Source organism: Apodemus sylvaticus, chromosome 15 (assembly GCF_947179515.1).
Source record: "Apodemus sylvaticus chromosome 15, mApoSyl1.1, whole genome shotgun sequence".
NCBI classification, from domain to species: domain Eukaryota; kingdom Metazoa; phylum Chordata; class Mammalia; order Rodentia; family Muridae; genus Apodemus; species Apodemus sylvaticus.
In genome coordinates, this window is record NC_067486.1 from 86,896,039 (window position 1) to 86,903,899 (window position 7,861).

A 7,861-nucleotide genomic window follows, 5' to 3' on the forward strand; every position below is an offset into this window, starting at 1 on the left:
CTGGCACCTTAGAATGGCCAGGTGAGTCATCATCAGTTTCTCACTTGGACAAGCCTTGTGTAGAAGTTGTTCAAATTGCATCTGGTTCAGGAAAACAGGAGTGAGACTGAAGCTCACCAGTAAGGTAAGGCAGAGGTGCTGGACAGGTCCTCAAGTGTGGAACACTGGGCCCCACACGGAATCCTGAATCTCCTGCCATGTGCTCAGTTCTGCTTCCATGGATCTACTGACTATGCTGTGGTAACAGAACCTCATGAGATGAGTGCTGCTTTTATCTGTCTTGACAACCTGACTGTCTTGTCAGCATGTAGAGACAGAGCAGTATTTCTGTATGTATCTGTCAGATGTTGGTAAAAAAAAAAATTCTGAGTTTTCCCTGCAGTTCAGAGACCACATGGGTCTTCCTCATCCTTACAACATTGCAAGATTGTGCACAGATTGTGGTAGTCTGACCCTGAGATAAGAAACTGTGTATGTATTTGTGCTCTCTGCATCTTCATATTACCCGAAGGACTTATTCACAACCTCACAGCTCTAGCATAAATGCTCCATGATTGAGCATAACCACAGTTGGCTTCTTCAAGGTGGATTCTATGGAATACGTGTAGTTTGACTCAATGCATGCCAGGATGTCACAGATTGTAAGTCATTTGTATGAGTCAAGGTCTAAGGCAACTCTGGATGGACACAGGAAAATACAAGTCCAGATTTCAGAGGCTAAATGCCAAAAAATCTGGAACTATGAATGAAGAACCAAGGAGTCCTGTCTCTGCCAGGGTAAACCACAGCAGAAGTTTTGCTTTTCTCTGACAGTATAGCTCCCTGAATGCTTATGGTGTTCTACTCAGTTAGGAGACGACTTTGTCCAATGAGGCCCTTCACAGACAGAGAAATTTTATATAAGCTCAGAGTCACATCCAAAATTATTGCTCCATCCACTTAAGCAGACAGTAAAGTCCAAGGCCTCTTCCCCAGACACCAGTAACCAGAGCTTGGACTAAAACTCCCTGCCCATCATCAGGAGGGGGGTGAAGAAAAGAATTTACTTTCTTTACTTTCCTAGGCTGATAGGCTTGAGTTCTCCTCAGGGATACCAGGCTCTGTCTCCTCACACTTTTCTCTCTTTTCCATTACAGTTGAGAATGGCAGAGGCCTGTGCCAGGTGGTCCTCCCTCATGATTTGTGCGATAAATTCCTCACTGCAGCAAGGATGAACACCAAGAAAAAATTAGAGACATGTGGTGTTCTATGTGGAGCCCTGGTAAAGATATAAGCACTTCTTATGATTTGAGGCTGTTGCTTTCCCCTTGACTTTACATGACTCTCAGGGAACATATCTAGGGTCTATATCCATACATATCACCTTCCAGAAGGAACTATGGGTGACAAGGCTGGCCATCTTGTATTGGATGACTTTGTATTTGGTTGCTTTACAGAGTCCTTTGAAATGAACAATGTGGTTCAATGCTATAGATAGAAATTTTCATTCTAGTTGGGGGCTAGTGCCAGAAATTCCAGGCACTGGCAATCTGAGGCTGGAGTCTTCTTACAAGTTCAAATGAGCCTGAGTCATAATTCTATATTATCTAAAGGTAAAAGAATGCAGAAAGAAAGCAGAAATGCAGGTAGCTAGGCATAAGTCAGGGAAACAGACAAGTTGCCTCGTTGTAACCAGAAAATCAATGGCTTTTGGTCCTGGTCTGAGTACCTACTCTGGTAAGCTTTTGAACATTAGTTTCCTAGGCATCTCTGGACTCCTGAGCAATCCTACTGGCTGCTACTGGAAAGACCCTAAGCCCAACAGGTGTCAAGCTGGACATCTACATTTCTACTTAACATCTGTTCCTTTTTACCTGTATCTCAGCAAAGCACAAGAGAAGCCAGGGATTTGAAACCACAAAGGGAGAAAGAAAAATGAGATTCATACACTGGTGTGATCTGAGGCCTACTGTATGTGTAAGAGAATGGGTCTATGACCTCTAAGAGTTGTGACAAGTTGTTTTCTTCTGGCAGGTTGGAGAGGAGTATCACATCAGCCATATCCTCATTCCTGTTCAGGAAGGAGGCCGAGATTATTGCTGTGCAAAGCATGAGGAGGAGCTCTTCTTTATTCAAGAAGGACTGGGACTTCTTACATTAGGATGGATACATGTAAGCAAAAGACCTCTGGGAATGAGGGTTCCTTTTCTGTTTCTTCGAAACAGCCTACCTAAAACTTTCTGTGCAGAGTCAATTCATTCTAGATCATCAGCTCTGAGAATATATAATCAATAGTGTGCAGGTCAAATCAAATGAGCATTTCCTGGCACCTTTACAGCTCTTTGTATTTTATGTCTTACTAGGAAGCCCCAAGAAGGAGGATTACTTGTGTTTTTTGTGAGATTAACTGTTCAAACTTTCAACTTCATGTGAATCTGCATGGAGAATGGTAGCTTGCCAGGATATATGAGAAAATTTATATAGACCATATACCTAAAAGGTGTAGAAATGAAACTTATGTCAGTCAAGAGAGTCTGTTCTAATGATTTTTTTATTTGTGAAGAAGTACTTCCTTTGTGTACACTGAAATGATCTTACATGCAAGATTTTGAAGTATTTGAACATGTATAGCATACATCTTTTGACTTTCAAAACCCATTTACTTGCCTAGAGAGTCCCTTGGATGATTCTGTCATTTTTAAAGACTGAAGTTTACAAAACTATTGAATTTATTCTAACAACGAATGTAAGCCCCAAGAAGGAGGATTACTTGTGTTTTTTGTGAGATTAAAAACTTCTAGTCAGACCATAGGAACTGCTGATGCTCTTCATTCCAATTGTATAGATTCTTCCTGCTGTGCCTAATTCAATAATATATTATGCTCAACTGATATTGGCCTTTTGTGGCTTGGGATGCAAAAGGGAAATCACACATAAAATGAGCACCAAGTCACAAGAGGCAAAGTGAACAATATACTTCAGGGGAGAAATATAGGACAGTGAGGGTTACAGAGGAAGAGCTGTCACATGTAAAGTGACATGATGACTTGGGAAAAGGAGCCCAAAAAGTTTATGGGAGAGGGGATAGCATTGGAGGTAGAGAAACACTGAGATCCTATATCAGTGAGCATTTCTGTTGGCTGGGATTTGTGGTTTGTATTGGAAACAAATGCCTGATCTGCACTGATATCACCAACGGGAACCATGGCATACCTTGTCTAAGATGGAATGTGAAAATAGAGAGTGATTTTGAGTAGAGAGAAAACTCTGGACTATTCTGAGCAAAAGAATGATGTAACCAATGCCATACTCCTGAAGTTAAAATAAAGGAGTTGAAGGGCTCCTTGGGAATGGAATGTCAGGTGCGGTTTGAGAGCTTATACCATGGAATGAGGATGAGAAGGTGATAGTCTTGTTTGTGTGTGTAGGAGGGATCAGGGTAATTCAGATACCCAGGCAATGGAGATAGAGGCTGTGGAGTCAGACTGAGCAGGATTTCAATTGGGCTCATGGAGTTAGAAGTGCTCCTCTCATAAACATGAATAGGGTTGTAGAAGAGGACAGATCTTGACAGCAGGATTCAGTTATACTGTTTGGAATTGAAGGCACATGTTAGATATTCCAACTGCATCAACATTGGGAGGATGTTGTGAGAAGCCTAGAGAGGGACCTGAGCCACGTGCAGGTGGGTCATGATCCTGGTAAATAGGGAGAACTGGCTGCAAGAGAAACAATTCCCTGGCAGATTAGATGAATGTCTAATGAGGAAAGCAGGATATATAGGGATGAAGAAGAAACAAGGGAGAAGGAAAACTGAATATGATGTTCTCAGAAGCTGCATAACAGGGATGCAGGAAGAAGGAATTCAGGATTTGACCTGCTGGAGTTCTGAGGATATTGACTTAATGCCTTTTAAGCCATGGTGGGCAGAGATTGCAGTGTTAAATAATGTCATAAAATCTGGGTGTACTGTCACACTCCTGGACACCCAGCATTCAGGACGATAAGACTTGTAGGTAGTGAATTTGGTGCCGAGTTGAGTAAACAGTAATACTGTGCCTCTAAACAAGAAGTCACTTGATGAGGAATTGGTCAATGTGGAGTCTGTCATAATGGTCATACTGAAGCTGGCATCTAGGACCTAGAATCTAGGGGAATTTGAAGTGAGGAGGGTGCTCTTAGGGAATGGGTTAGCAGATTACTGACATGTAGGACCTGTGAGATGGTTTGTACATGGTAACTTCTTGTTTGTTGTTTTCTTCAATTTTTCTTTGATTTCACTTTAGTTGTCAAAGGCTTGATGTTTTAAATTATGGCATAGTTGTGAGTGTACATACATAAATAGAGTTGTTAAATGGCTCAAGGTGGAGGCATCTATATGCATACACAACTTAGAGATAGAAATGAGAATCTGTTAAAACCCTACTCCAAATTTCTCCCTTCCGTCCTCTGACATTGAAACCTCTCTTGATCTCACCATGTCTTCCTCCATTTTATATATGTACCTCCTTAATTCTAGCAGTACTTCACGTTCATTGGGCAGAAATGTAACTTTTTTAACTGGGTTGCAGCAGTTACTCTCTGTGAGATTACTATCTGTAAGTGGGGACTCATGCATGTATTTGCCTGATGGGTAGTTATATCTGGTGACCCAGTGAGAATAGGAGGGAAGGAAAGGAAAGAGACATAGTATGATTGTGTGAGTAGTACAGTACCACATCAGAAGGACTGTAGTAGCTCCTCTTCACATAGGGAGAAATCCCATGGGTCTCAGAGGAAGGATTCAATGTCAACAGCTGCATTCCCAGAGAGATTGTTGAAGTAGTCAGCAGAAAAAAAATGATGAATTAATCAGTGTGCTGTTGGCAGGAAGGAAGCAGAGATGGGTTAGAAATGAAGGACAAAACTTGAAATAGTTACTGTCTAGACATCAGGTTTAAGTAGGCATGGATGATCAAAAGGAAGTGACACTATTAGAGGGTATGGCCTTGTTGGAGTAGGAGTCTCATGCTTGGAGGAAGTGTGTGACTTTGGGCATGAACTCTGAAACCCTTCTTCCTTCCTGTGATATTTTATGTTCCTATTTGCTTTTCAAACATGATGTAGAACTCTCTGCTCATCTGGCACCATGTTTGCCAGGATGATTCCATGCTATCTGCTATGATGATAATGGAATGAAATTCTGGACCTGTAAGGGAGCCCTGATTAAATAGTGTTCTATATAAATCTTGCATTGGTCATGGTGCCCATTCACAAAATTGAAAACAAAGAGACAGTAAATGAGGAAAACTTTTTTTTTGATCCATGTTTTATTATGCATGTTAAGCAGGCACTAGGCCATGCCCATAGTGCCGTTACTGTATTTTTCATTAGATATATTACTTATTTACATTTCAAATGATGTTCCTCAGTTTATTTTGAATTTTATGATTTAGCAGGACAAGGCAGATGGTTCAATTTTCCTTTTCCACATGACAGATGTGGGTCTGCATAGAGAGATTTTGGAAATCACAGGAGAGAACAGATTGTTAAAGATCCATGGCCTCCCTTCCTTGGTGGTTCAAGCATAGTTGACTGGGCTAACTTAAAATTTTTCAATTCTTTTGTCTTCTCAGACCCATCCAACCCAAACAGCCTTTTGACAAGTGTAGATCTACACACACATTTTGCATACCAAACGATGCTCCCTGAATCCATAGCTGTGGTCTGTGCTCCCAAGTATAAACAGTAAGTGTGTGAGATTCAAGTCTGGAATTTAGAATTACAAAATTGTCAATGGCTCAAAACTATTTAAAAATTGTCTATGTACAGAATGTCTTAACTGATTGCTATGAAAGCCTTCCTTTAAGGTGCACATTCTAATGATCACCAACCACTCTTAAAAGATAAGATGACACCACTGCTGGTTTTCTAAGACAACTGCTCAAGAAATTTACTCAAGAGGCAGAGACTGAAGAAATTCCACAGAAACACTGTCTAAGAGTTTCATGTCTTTTATTTCCCAATGCTGTATTATTCTGAATTATTCAGGAGAGGTAGTATTGGGCAAGCAATGAATCATCCTTTCTTTTATAATATTTTTTGTACACGTGATGTGCTACAGGAACAAGATGACTCTGGTTTTATAATTTTGTCCCTTCTCCCTCACATTTATTGATTTAAACAGACCTAATTCATTGCTATATTGTTCTTCCTACATATTTCTTTTTTAATTTGATATATATTTTATTTACATTTCACATGATTTCCCCTTTTCTGGCCCCCTACTCCAGAAAGTTCCATAAGCCCCCTTTACTCCCCCTGTTCTCCAACCCACCCCTTCCCACTTCCCTGTTCTGGTTTTGCCCTATACTGCTACACTGAGTCTTTCCAGAACAAGGGGCCACTCCTCCATTCTTCTTGTACCTCATTTGATGTGTGAATTATGTTTTGGGTATTCCAGTTTTCTAGGTTAATATCCACTTATTAGTGAGTGTATACCATGATTGATCTTTTGAGACAGGGTTACCTCACTTAGTATGATGTTCTCCAGCTCCATCCATTTGCCTAAGAACTTCATGAATTAATTGTTTCTAATGGCTGAATAGGACATATTTCTACATATTTCTACTGTTGACTTCCTCTGCCCACTTAGATTATCATACAAGAAAGGGATCCAGAGACAGAGGGATAGAGATGATTATATAGATAAAAATGCAAGAGGAGGTGGGCACAGATAGAGGAAAAGACTCAGAGATGAGAGAGGAGAAGAAAGAGGGGTATGACAAAAGGAAGGAAAATGAATGGATGAATGAATAAATGAATGAATAAATAAATAAATAAAAGAAAGTATAGATGGAAGATTGGGGGAAAGACATCAAAGAAAAAAAGAAAAAAGAAAAACTAAGAAACTAGTGGATAATTAAAACTAGGACATGGATGTCAAGGTCTAGGAGGAGGACAGCATGGACCATGATCAATTACGATAGGCAGACATAGTCCACAGTTACTAAAACAGAAGGGAAACATTGTGCAGAGAATATGAGAAGAGAGATAGGAAGTTTTGAGAGAGATGAGATGGTAAAAGAGAAAGAGGATGAGACATCTAAGAAAAAAGAGACATCTAAAAAAAAGGAAGAGGAATGAGTAAAAGAAAACAGAAACAAAAGAAAAAGGTAGAGAGAAAGGTGGAAAAGAGAGACAGAGGAAGCTAGGACTTGGAGGCAAATGTGTGCAACTGTGTCTGCCTTTTCTCATTTCAGAATTGGAATTTTCACACTGACACCTACTGGAATACAAGAAATATCCAATTGTCCACAGAGAGGGTTCCATGCCCACAGACAGGACACAGCTCTCTTCTGTGTATGTATCTTTGTACAAGTAATCAAGGCCGTGTTTTCAGGCAGAACACAGTGCTGATTGGGTTCATCATTTTTTCCTTACACTCCTGGCAGTTCATCTTCACCACCCTCTTCTTAACAATTCACAATAACCAAATATCTAGGATGCAGGTATCAGTGGATATACGTTTTCTCATATTTGAAATCTAGTCATTGACTGTCTCTGAGATGCTAGTCCTTTCTGTCCCTCAAACCTTATATCTGGGGTTACTAATAACATCAGGATAAGATTAAGGAAGTAAAACTTGAATGTACTTCAGGGTCAGAGTGTGAGAGCAGCATGCTTGAGGCTCTGAATTCCATCCGCAGTAACATGAGGAAAAGAACAAAGTATGAAATCCATTAGCTTATTTAATGCTTTATCAATGTCATTACCTAACTAACTCTCACTCAGTGATCTGAATGCAAATGAAAAATATGCAAGATAGGTTAATTATGCAAATTTTGACCAGGAATTTTGTCTGGAAGAGTATGGTTCTAACTCTCTAGGGAGGTAGTTTCTT

At 40.1% G+C, this 7,861-nt stretch overlaps 1 pseudogene; it reads left to right on the forward strand.

Annotated features, from left to right (window-relative positions):
* The window catches only part of LOC127665687 (STAM-binding protein-like), a 39,787-nt pseudogene extending 32,473 nt beyond the window's left edge, over positions 1-7,314 (forward strand).
* Positions 7,315-7,861: the final 547 nt, after the last annotated feature.